Below are 10,328 nucleotides of genomic sequence, written 5' to 3'. Positions count from 1 at the left end.
AGCTCAGTTCTCTTTTCCCTTGATTTAAGAGGCCGCACATCAATGCGTTTGGGGACTGCTGATCTTGTAACTCTGTGCCTTCGCACATGCAACGACAGTTTACTTCTGAGAAGGGCGTGATCCGAAAGATAGCAAGAAGTGTGGAAAGAGCGAGTGATTTTGAAGTCACTCATGTACTTCCGCTTAGTTATGACGAAGTCAATAAGATGCCAGTCCTTTGAACAAGGATGTATCCATGTCGTCTTCCGATGCACAGGTTGTTGGAATATGGTATTGGTAATACAGAGGTCAAACTCGTTACAGATTGTAAGAAGTCGTAAACCATTTGCATTTACATTGCCTATGCCATGCTTAACAAGTACACCGGTCCACGACAGATGGTCACTACCAACACGAGCATTGACATCGCCAGCAAGAACGAGTTTATCATGGTGTCGAACTCTGGAGAGGACATCACGGAGGGTATCGTAGAAGTCATCTTCTCTTGATCTGAACTGGCTAACGTTGGGGCGTATCAACTAACTAGCGTCACCCTGGTGTTTCCTTCTAACTCTAGGGAAAGAGTTGCCACACGATCAGATATGCCTTTGGGCAAAGACGATAAGGACTTTGCCATCTTGGACTTAATGGCAAAACCAACGCCTGATTGGCGGGGTTCATTTTCTGCCTTTCCTGACCAAAAGAAGTCATATCCACCCTTTTCCTCTCGAAGTTGAGAATTCCCAGGCAAGCGAGTTTCACATAAGACAGCAATGTCAACATCATACCTCTGTAACTCAAGAGAAACAAGGGCTGTCTTGAGCTCGGGTGCAGCACCATTATCCTGGAGGGTACGGACATTCCAACACCCTATTGAGAGATTCTTTGTTGAGGTTTTTTGTCGTATTCTATTGTTCTGACTGCGCAACTGGATAACCAGATAGCTGCAGCGGGCTTCCAAGTTAAGTGGTGAGCAAGCAATTTTTTAGGGATTTTATCGCCCCCTCCCCGCCAAAGGGAAAGCAGTGCTATCCCTAAATAGGGCTTCTTTGTCCATGATAGAGGACACGAACAGCAAAATTGCTCACAGGTTTGCGCTAGAACAGCCATCTACCATCAGCCGCCACTGTGCAGAGATCCGGCTGAGGACTTCCAGTTATATCCTTTATCTGTCCTCGTCGCTTTCACTCCATCGCCAGTGGACGTCTTGCAGGACAGTGTGAGGCTTTCATAATGAAATTAAGATAAGCTGTCAGAAACCCACACAAATGACTTGATTTAAGTGGTGAAGGCTCGTGTAGGACCATCCACACATTTTGGAACTGTTGATTAACTCACTCGGTGCAAACCAATTGCCACAGAACAAGCAGACAACAGCCCTCAGGTTTGATGTAAGAGTTTCCTTTTCTTAGTGGTATAACCGCGCCCCCAGACACCAACCTGGTAATTTCCTTGTACCGGCGCAAATATATATATATATATATATATATATATATATATATATATATATATATATATATATATATATAAGTATACATACACACAAACACACATGATGCTAGTTGGCCGTTGACCCCGAAGAGGGGTTCATTCGCCCTTTGAAATGTCTTGTTTTTAATCCTTCAGGGAGACTAGCCGCCCTCCTCACTAAACAAGTCCGGTGAGGGAACCAGTTTAGTCGCCGGTGACCCGACCATGAGGCAGGTATTACTGAGTTACATGGTACCAGTAGCATATGACATGACCCGACCTGAATATATATATATACATATATATATATATATATATATATATATATATATATATATATATATATATATAATGAAAGAATTTTCATTGAATAATGTTTTATCGCATTTTTTATGATAATGTGCAGCGAACAAAGTATTATCGTATCTGATGCACAATTAGGGATTAACACGTATTAGTCACAACAATACCACATTACTCTATAAGTATGGCATAAAGCACTTATAAGTAAGCATCATAAATCAATGGCTATAATTTTTGCTCGTTATTAACAGGTTAAACTGTTTAGTGTCCCATAATTTCCAAAATATTGAAAACATTAACGGGGTTTGTTTTACTGTACACATAGATGCGAAAAAGTTGTCACAAAACAAATATATAACAAATAAATGTTATCAAAGGCAAGATAAGTTACTTTTCTACCAAACTAGATATAGTTTTTGTGCTTTTATTCAATGTAACATGTTTATTCAGTTCGAAAAACATACAGTGTTTACCGATGTATTGGAAAATTTAAAATGGCAGTCGACTCTCTCGGTAAGTTTGGAAAAATAAGCTATAAATAAAAAAACAGACACAATACTGTGAGAAACTCGCTCAATATATGTTACCGTGACATAGGCTGACATATATTCGGCGGGTTTTTAACAGTATTTTGACTGTTTTTTTTTATTTATAACTCCTTTTCCCAAACTTACCGTCTCCGAGAGAGAGAGTCAGCCGCCATTTTGAATTTTCGAATACATCGGTAAACACTGTATGCTTTTCGAGCTGAATAATCATGTTACATTAAATATAAACACAAAAAACTTATCCAGTTTGGTAGAAAAGTAACTTATCTTGCCTTTGATAACATTTATTTGTTCTATATTTGTGACAACTTTTTCGAATCTATGTCTACAGTAAAACAAACCCCATTAACGTCTTTAAACTATCAATTACATAATCTAATGCAATTAAAAACTACTTTAGAATAGTTCATGTTACCCCCCAATTAAAAAAAAATGAAATATTCTTTTGTACAAACAACATTTAAACATTTTATCGGTAATACTATAACAAGATTTGAATGCTGATATAAAGTTTATGACATTTTAAGGTGCAAGGGGAACAACTCTAACTTTAAAATCAAATGCTTTGAAATAAAATCAGATGAATTTAAAAATGTAAGACTTTCAATGGGAAATTATAGACACATTTTTGAATTTACTCAAAAGTCACTTTTTTAGTTGATGCTTTTCTTTCGGTTGGGTTGACGTCATAGAAATATTAACGGAGTTCAAACCAGATCTTAGCTCACAGATTAACAGCTGTTTACGAAACTGACTCGATTGTGAGCGACGCGTCCTTTTAAAAAAATAATTTTCTGATGATTCTAGATTGTTCTCATTAGGTTAAAAAAAAGAACATTTTCGAGTTCTCTTGAAAGTCTTCCTAAATAGTTCTTGAAATTAACAAGAAAATTTATATATTTTTTGTTTAATTTATATTATTTATTTATAGATATTTATTAATTACTTATTTTGTAATTAATTATTTTAACACATATTATATTAATTATTATATTTTTATTTATTTTATTATTAAAAATCAATAAGTAATCTATTAATTATGTTATTAATTATTATAATACGTTCATTTTATTATTAATTATTATTTCATTATTGATATCATTATCATAGAGTAAGTATTTTAATATTTTATATGTTTTTTTACAAAGAAAATAACATGGCATAACAATTTTCATAAGGGATGTGCTCTCTCATGAAAGCAACTATATATTGAATGAAGAAAATATTGTACAGATTATGTGACTTGATCAAGTAGATTTTATTTTTTTTCACATAAGAAAAATATATTTGCTAAAAACGATTGCAATTTGCCAGGAAAATGGAACTGAAAATCGTTTTAAAAAATTAGAAACAAAGCGTATACTGTTTTTGTGACAGTGTTGTTGAATGTAACAATGTTGATGATGCTGATGATGATGTTGAATGTAATAATGTTGATGATGCTGATGATGATGTGTCGTTGAATGTAACGATGTTGATTATGCTGATGATGATGTTGATGATTATGATGATGGAAAGAAAGAACATTTTTAAGAAACGTTGTTATAGTATTGATTTAATACACACACAATTATATGTGGATATAAAGAATTGAAAAAAGATACATCTTTTTTTCCTTCCACATTAATCGGGTTAACTTAAACAGCCATTGAAACACAAAAACTGATCAAGTTGACGTCTTCGATTATAAAGATGTCTCAGAAAATGTAAGAAATGGCGCATTTCTGCAATTTGGTAAGTCTCATCTATATGACATTCTTGTTAAGAAAAACAGTTTATCATTATTTCTCAGGGTGGTTGCATTTCTTTTGGGTCACCACAAATATAGGCTAGACGAGTTTCTTTGGATAAGAAAAACAAGATAGCGAATACGAATTCAAGTGCGCATTAATTATTGTTCGGGAATTCAATTATTCTCAGAAGATAACCAATTTATTTATTTATTTTGGCCTTATAATAAACGGAATTTTGAAAAACCGTTGATTATTCATTATGAGCGAGAGGAGAATAGACCCTTCACGTCAGTGATGGTGAATGATAAAGACCTAATGAAGGGTGGAGGCAATGGGGTCATTCTGTTGAGAGTGTCGGTCAGATACAGATTTGAGGAAGAAGAAGAAGAAGAAAAGGAAAAAATTCAGGGCTTCAGAATTAAAAATAAAATGCCTGAGATTAGTTTGCTGAGAATTGTGAAATACAATTCTGTGGCCGGGGTCAAGCTAACCACATTATCAATATAATTAAAGGCAAAATAGTCTCGCTGACAAATTCTGTCTGACCTCCAGGGAACCAACATCATTTAATAAGAAAAACCCTTGACTTAAGTCTCACTCGGTTCCAAATAACTGAATCAATACTCAACCTTACATATAGAAGCATCCTGAGTCAGAAACTTGAATGATCCGAGTTTTCTAACTTCTAGAGAATTATTATCCTATTATTTTTATACAATAAGTTATCGACTTGTGATTCTTGTCTTCTTTTGACTTGAAATGACCTTTACTTTCCAGTGACAACGATCTGTATAAAATGCAAATGCGTTCCAGGCTTGAATACTCTGACCATCCTAGGGAGGTGCCATTCAAGACAATCTTGTCTTCAGAGAGTACAAAAATCGATTTCGTAATCTAGTCGGAGATGATTTATTTTTGCCTCTAATGCATGTTTCTTACCAAGAGACGTTGCAACTTTCCCTACTCTGTCGCTATTTTCATAGTTGGTGCTCAACAGGCTCACACCCCTGACCTCTCCGTAAGCTTTCTCCAGCAAAAATGTTTTCGATCAAGACCACAGAACACTTTAAGGGGATTGTTTTTCAGTGTCCATAAATACAGCGGTATGTGATGTAATCACGCATCTTTCTCAATTCTTTTCATAGTAATTTTGTCAGCCGAAAATCGCATGAACTATTATTCCCGAGTGGCTTTATTTCAACTAGTATATATATATATATATATATATATATATATATATATATATATATATATATATATATATATATATATATAAATCGTTTCTCTTTGATAGGCTCATAAGAGTAGTTGCTGACGGGCAGAAATCAGAGGCCCGCAGTATTAGGTGTATCAGAATTTTTGTAGGAATTTTTGACACCTCTAACACGAAACTGCAAATAAAATATTTTAAAAAACCTCGTAATTTCTCTTTTAAAACTGGGTTGTTTATTTTCTTTATGGATTATACTTCCAAAATAAACTATTAAAGTTGTATAAAAAGTAATAGAAATATTTTTTAAATGTTACGAGCTCAGTATTTTTCAATTTTAAAACTTTAAAAATCTATCAAAATTTTTCTATTGATTCTATTTTTACGATATCTTCAGAGTCAATGTTAAATGTTGTGCTCTTTCCAATAAACCGAATATAATATTTTAGACAAACGATTTTTTTTAATTCACGCCCCCCTCCATTTTCAAATGTCTATTAAAAAGTAAATAATTAATTTATTCTAGAAGTGTAAGCCATTTTGCCTTTCAGAACAGTTTCAGATGGTTCGCTGTTACACGCAAGTCCTGGGAGGTGACTTGTTTGTAGTAGACAGTTCCACAGAACAAAATATTCTTACCGTGTCGAAACCCGGGAAAAGAACATGTGAAATTGCTTCAGAAAAGGTTAAATATTTATGAAGCAATTCTGGTTTCTGATTGGTTGGTAGCAGAACGTGAATTAATTTGATTCGTCAGTTCTTAGCAGCATCGTTTATAAACAGAATCGCCCCACTGTGTGGATCCTGCCCCATTATCCACCCCATTAGCCTCCGGGCTGATGGGATGTGTCTCCTAGCGGCTTCGGCTGCAGGAAGACAGGGTAGTACATGTCAAGGATTCGTCACTTGACACTCAACCCAACAGGTGAGGGGCCGGGAACCGGCCCAGCACCTGTTGGACTGAGGTACACCGCCTGGGTAATACCTAGGGGGTCCACCCTCTCAGGCCTTGCCACCGGGCTTTCCGGTGGGGCAAGTTTATTGCTTGCTGCCTGAGTCGCCCCGACCAGGGAATGCCGACGGGGTTACTCAGGCAATTTTTACAATTGCAGGAGTGCCCCTCCTTTAGGGGAGCCTGCGGGGTTCCCACTTTCCAGGCCTTGTGCCAAATAATGCTGAGGTGGGCAGCGTTTAAATAACTACCCCATTATCCACCTTGTATGATGTGATGTGTCTCATCGCGGCTTCGGCTGCAGGGAGACAGGGTAGTACAAGTCAAGGATTCGTCACTTGACACTCAGCCCAACAGGTGAGGGGCCGGGAACCGGCCCAGCACCTGTTGGACTGAGGTACACCGCCTGGGTAATACCTAGGAGGTCCACCCTCTCAGGCCTTGCCACCGGGCTTTCCGGTGGGGCAAGTTTATTGCTTGCTGCCTGAAGCGCCCTAACCGGGGAATGCCGACGGGGTTACTCAGGCAATTTTACAATTGCAGGAGTGCCCCTCCTTTAGGGGAGCCCGCGGGGTTCCCACATTCCGGCCTTGTGCCACATAATGCTGAGGTGGGCAGCATTTAAATAACTACCCCATTAGCAGTCCAAAATACTGCAACATCCTCCTTATTTTATATAATTGGGACGTCCCTTGTGTTTGTTCTGCTCGAAAATAAATATATATTTTTATATTTACTTAGACCTACCAAAAATTAGAAATCATTTGGATCTTAGAATTTTAGCATTTAAAAAGACGCCATTTTTAATTGTGTTCAAATGTCAAAAAGGAAAATTACAAAGATTTTTTTTTCTAAGCAAAAGTATTAGTAGGTTAAAGTGGTAATACAAATAAAATGGATACAGTTTAACGTCTTGTCCAGGACTAATTTTTTTTATATATAGAAATCTATATACTCTGAGCATTACCCCTAGGTTTTCAGGTGATATTCATGCAAAAAATAAGAGCCTTCTCATAAGTGTAACTTCGCTGGTCTGTATTTTTAATATATAGAAATCTATATACATACAGGGCAGTGAAAGAAAAAAAAATTATTCAGTCGAATTCACCAACAAGTTTTGAGAAAAACGTTGTAGCTTTATCGGTGTATATTTTTATTAATATCATTTTCGACCGGTGTAGAGCGTTACTTGCACTCTCCCATTCCAAATTTTGATAGTATTGAGTCATCGTACAAGTCATTTGCTTTGAGTAAATTCTATCCCCAGAAACCAGGATATTTTGCCAAGATTCGGTCATTTTGAATCTTTTACTTAATTTGTTCTTAACATGAGTTAACATTATGTCACAATTTGATGCGATTAAAATATCATCGACCCACAAAACCAAAATCAGTAGTTTATCGTCTTTGTGTTAGGTATATAAACAGGGGTCGACAGCGCATTGTCTAAATTGTTGTTTAATAATATAATCATGGAATATTGTGTTCCAACACTGAGCACTCTGCTTTAGACCATATAATGACTTGTTAAGTCGCCACACGCTATTTTTATTTTTCATTATAAATCCCTCTGGAGGGGTAATATAAATTTCACAGTCTATTGGGGCATCCAAATAAGCATTTTTACGTCCATTTGATGGATGTTTAGGTCATATTGTAATGCGACTTGCAGTAAAATTCTGATTGTCGTTAGGTTTGTGGTCGGCGAAAACGTAGAAAAGTATTCTTTACCGTAAATCTGAGAGCACTCCTTAGCAACAAATCTTGCTTTGTACTATTCTACGCCTAATGCTGTACTCTTTTTTGTAAAGACCCATCTGGTAGAAATAACATGTTTATCTCTTGGGAGAGGCACTACCGTATAGGTATCCTTTTCGGTTAAGGCATCTATTTCTTTTTTCATGACAATTTTCCATTCATCACAATGTTCTGAATTAATTGCTTCGTTGAAGCTTTTTGGCGCATTTTCCATTGAATAGCAATAGTCGATTTGATAATCTTTTATATTGTCGACCCCCCAAAAATCGGGTCGTCTTCTATTTCTTTTGGGATATCTTTCGACTTTATCATCATCATCATCATCATCATGGACACTCTCGTCTCCGTCATTTTTATTGTTTTCGTTTGTTCTAATTATTTGAGGTAATATAATTTCATCCTCTTCATATGATGGGTTTTCGTCTGTAAAATTTAACGTGTCTGTGAATTTTACACACCGGATTCTTTTTATTTTATTTTTTTCGGGAGAAAATATTAAATTGGCTGGACTGTTTTTATCGTATCCAAGAAATATACCTCTGTCGGCTTTAATATTCAATTTACTCTTTTTCTCCATATATGCGAAGCAAGTTGAACCAAATATATGCATTCTGCTTAAATTGATTCATATGGAGTTTTAGATGGTGTTTTGTTAAAGCACCTGTTGCGTATATAGGCTGCCGCCATAAGTGCATACGTCCAGAGGTTTTAGGGAGTTTTGATTCAATGAGTAGGCATCTTGCTATTTCAAAAGATGTCCGCCACGCACGTTCAGCAGTCCTGTGATGGTGTGGCGATCTAGGAGCTTATGTTTCATGCCTGATATGATGGTTAATTAGTAAAAGTTCAAAGTCTTTATTGGTAAATTCCGTACCGTTGTCAGAGCGAATACACTTGATTTCACCGTAGGGGGCCATGTCGGCTAGATATTTCTTAGTTGCTAGCAGGGTATCAGATTTGTTCTTTAAAAAGTAAAGCATTATTAAACCTGAATGGTCATCTACGAAATTCAAAAGATACCTATAATGTTCTCTGGCCATCGGTTCTACAGGATCGTTCAAGTCACAATGCACAATTGATAGGATTTTTTTGGCCTTTTTGTTTGGTATCTTGTTTTGATAGTTTGTCATTTTCCCTTGGTTACAGACGTCGCAGTTGAAGGTTTTTGATGTTTGTATTTGCATTCCATCAACTACAGTCAGCAACTTTTTGATATCAGGAATATTGTAGTGTCCAAGAATTTTATGCCATGTCTGTAGATCATGGCAGGCAGTTTTTGATGGGACTACGATATTTAAATAATATAGTCTTCCATTTTCTTTAATGTCGAATGCAGTTCCATTCGGGTATACCAGTTTTGATTTATTGGGGCTAAAGTTTATATTTGCACCTTGTTTTGTGGCAGCTTGTACAGAAAATATATTTTGTTTAAATTTTGGGATTAGAAGAGCGTTTTCTAGAATACAGAAACACAGTTCACCTTTATTGTTCTTTAGCGAGATTTTCGCATTGCCTCCTTTCAAAACGATATCAGTTACTCGACTCCCGTCAGCTAGTTCTACATAATGATTTTGTGGCTTAAAGTTGGGTTCAAAATTGATAAAATCAGATTCCTTTGTAATCACATGTGCCGTGATCCCACAATCGACAATAAAATTATTATTGTTTCTTGAAGCATCAAATGTACACGAAAATAAAAATGTATGTTCGCTAACAGAGCTCTCTATATTTCTAATGCAGCCGCCATTTTGAGTCCCGTATCTACATTGGAAACTCTTGTGATTAGGTCGTCCACAATTATAGCAAATAATTTTTGTACTTTTTTTAGGAAAAAACCTGCTTTTGGCAAAGTTGCGTTTTTTATTCCTGGCATGGGTATAATTTGATTTTGGTGTTTTTATGTGTGTATTTTTAAATTTCATGATATTTGTGGATTCGTTTTTTTTTCTGTGATCATTTTTTCAGTTTCTTCGTAACTTCTGAGTGCTACCTTGAATTGGCTAAAAGTCATTGGTTTTTCTTTCTGGGTTATCACGGTAGTAAATGGCTTGAAATCACTCGGTAACCCCTTAAGGACCATGGAAATTAACAGACTGTCACTTATAACTTCACCAGACATTTTTATAATGTAATCAGTAATATTTTCGGTTTCCATTCGTTTTAGAGAGGTCAGTTCAGTGTATAAAGAAATTATTTTGGGTTTTCCTTTCGATAAATAATGCTCTCTCAATATGTTTAATGCTTTGCAGCCGTCGTCCAGGGCTTCTCTCATTACCAGTGATAGACTTCGGTCATCTAAACACTGTATTAATTCCGCAAAGACAGTTGCGTTCTTTTCAATGAAGTCGGGGTTGTTTCTGTTTTCAGGTTGTGTT

Source organism: Euprymna scolopes, chromosome 38 (genome assembly GCF_053919585.1).
Source record: "Euprymna scolopes isolate OS-2025 chromosome 38, ASM5391958v1, whole genome shotgun sequence".
Lineage (NCBI taxonomy): Eukaryota > Metazoa > Mollusca > Cephalopoda > Sepiida > Sepiolidae > Euprymna > Euprymna scolopes.
Note: the sequence above shows the minus strand (reverse complement) of the source record.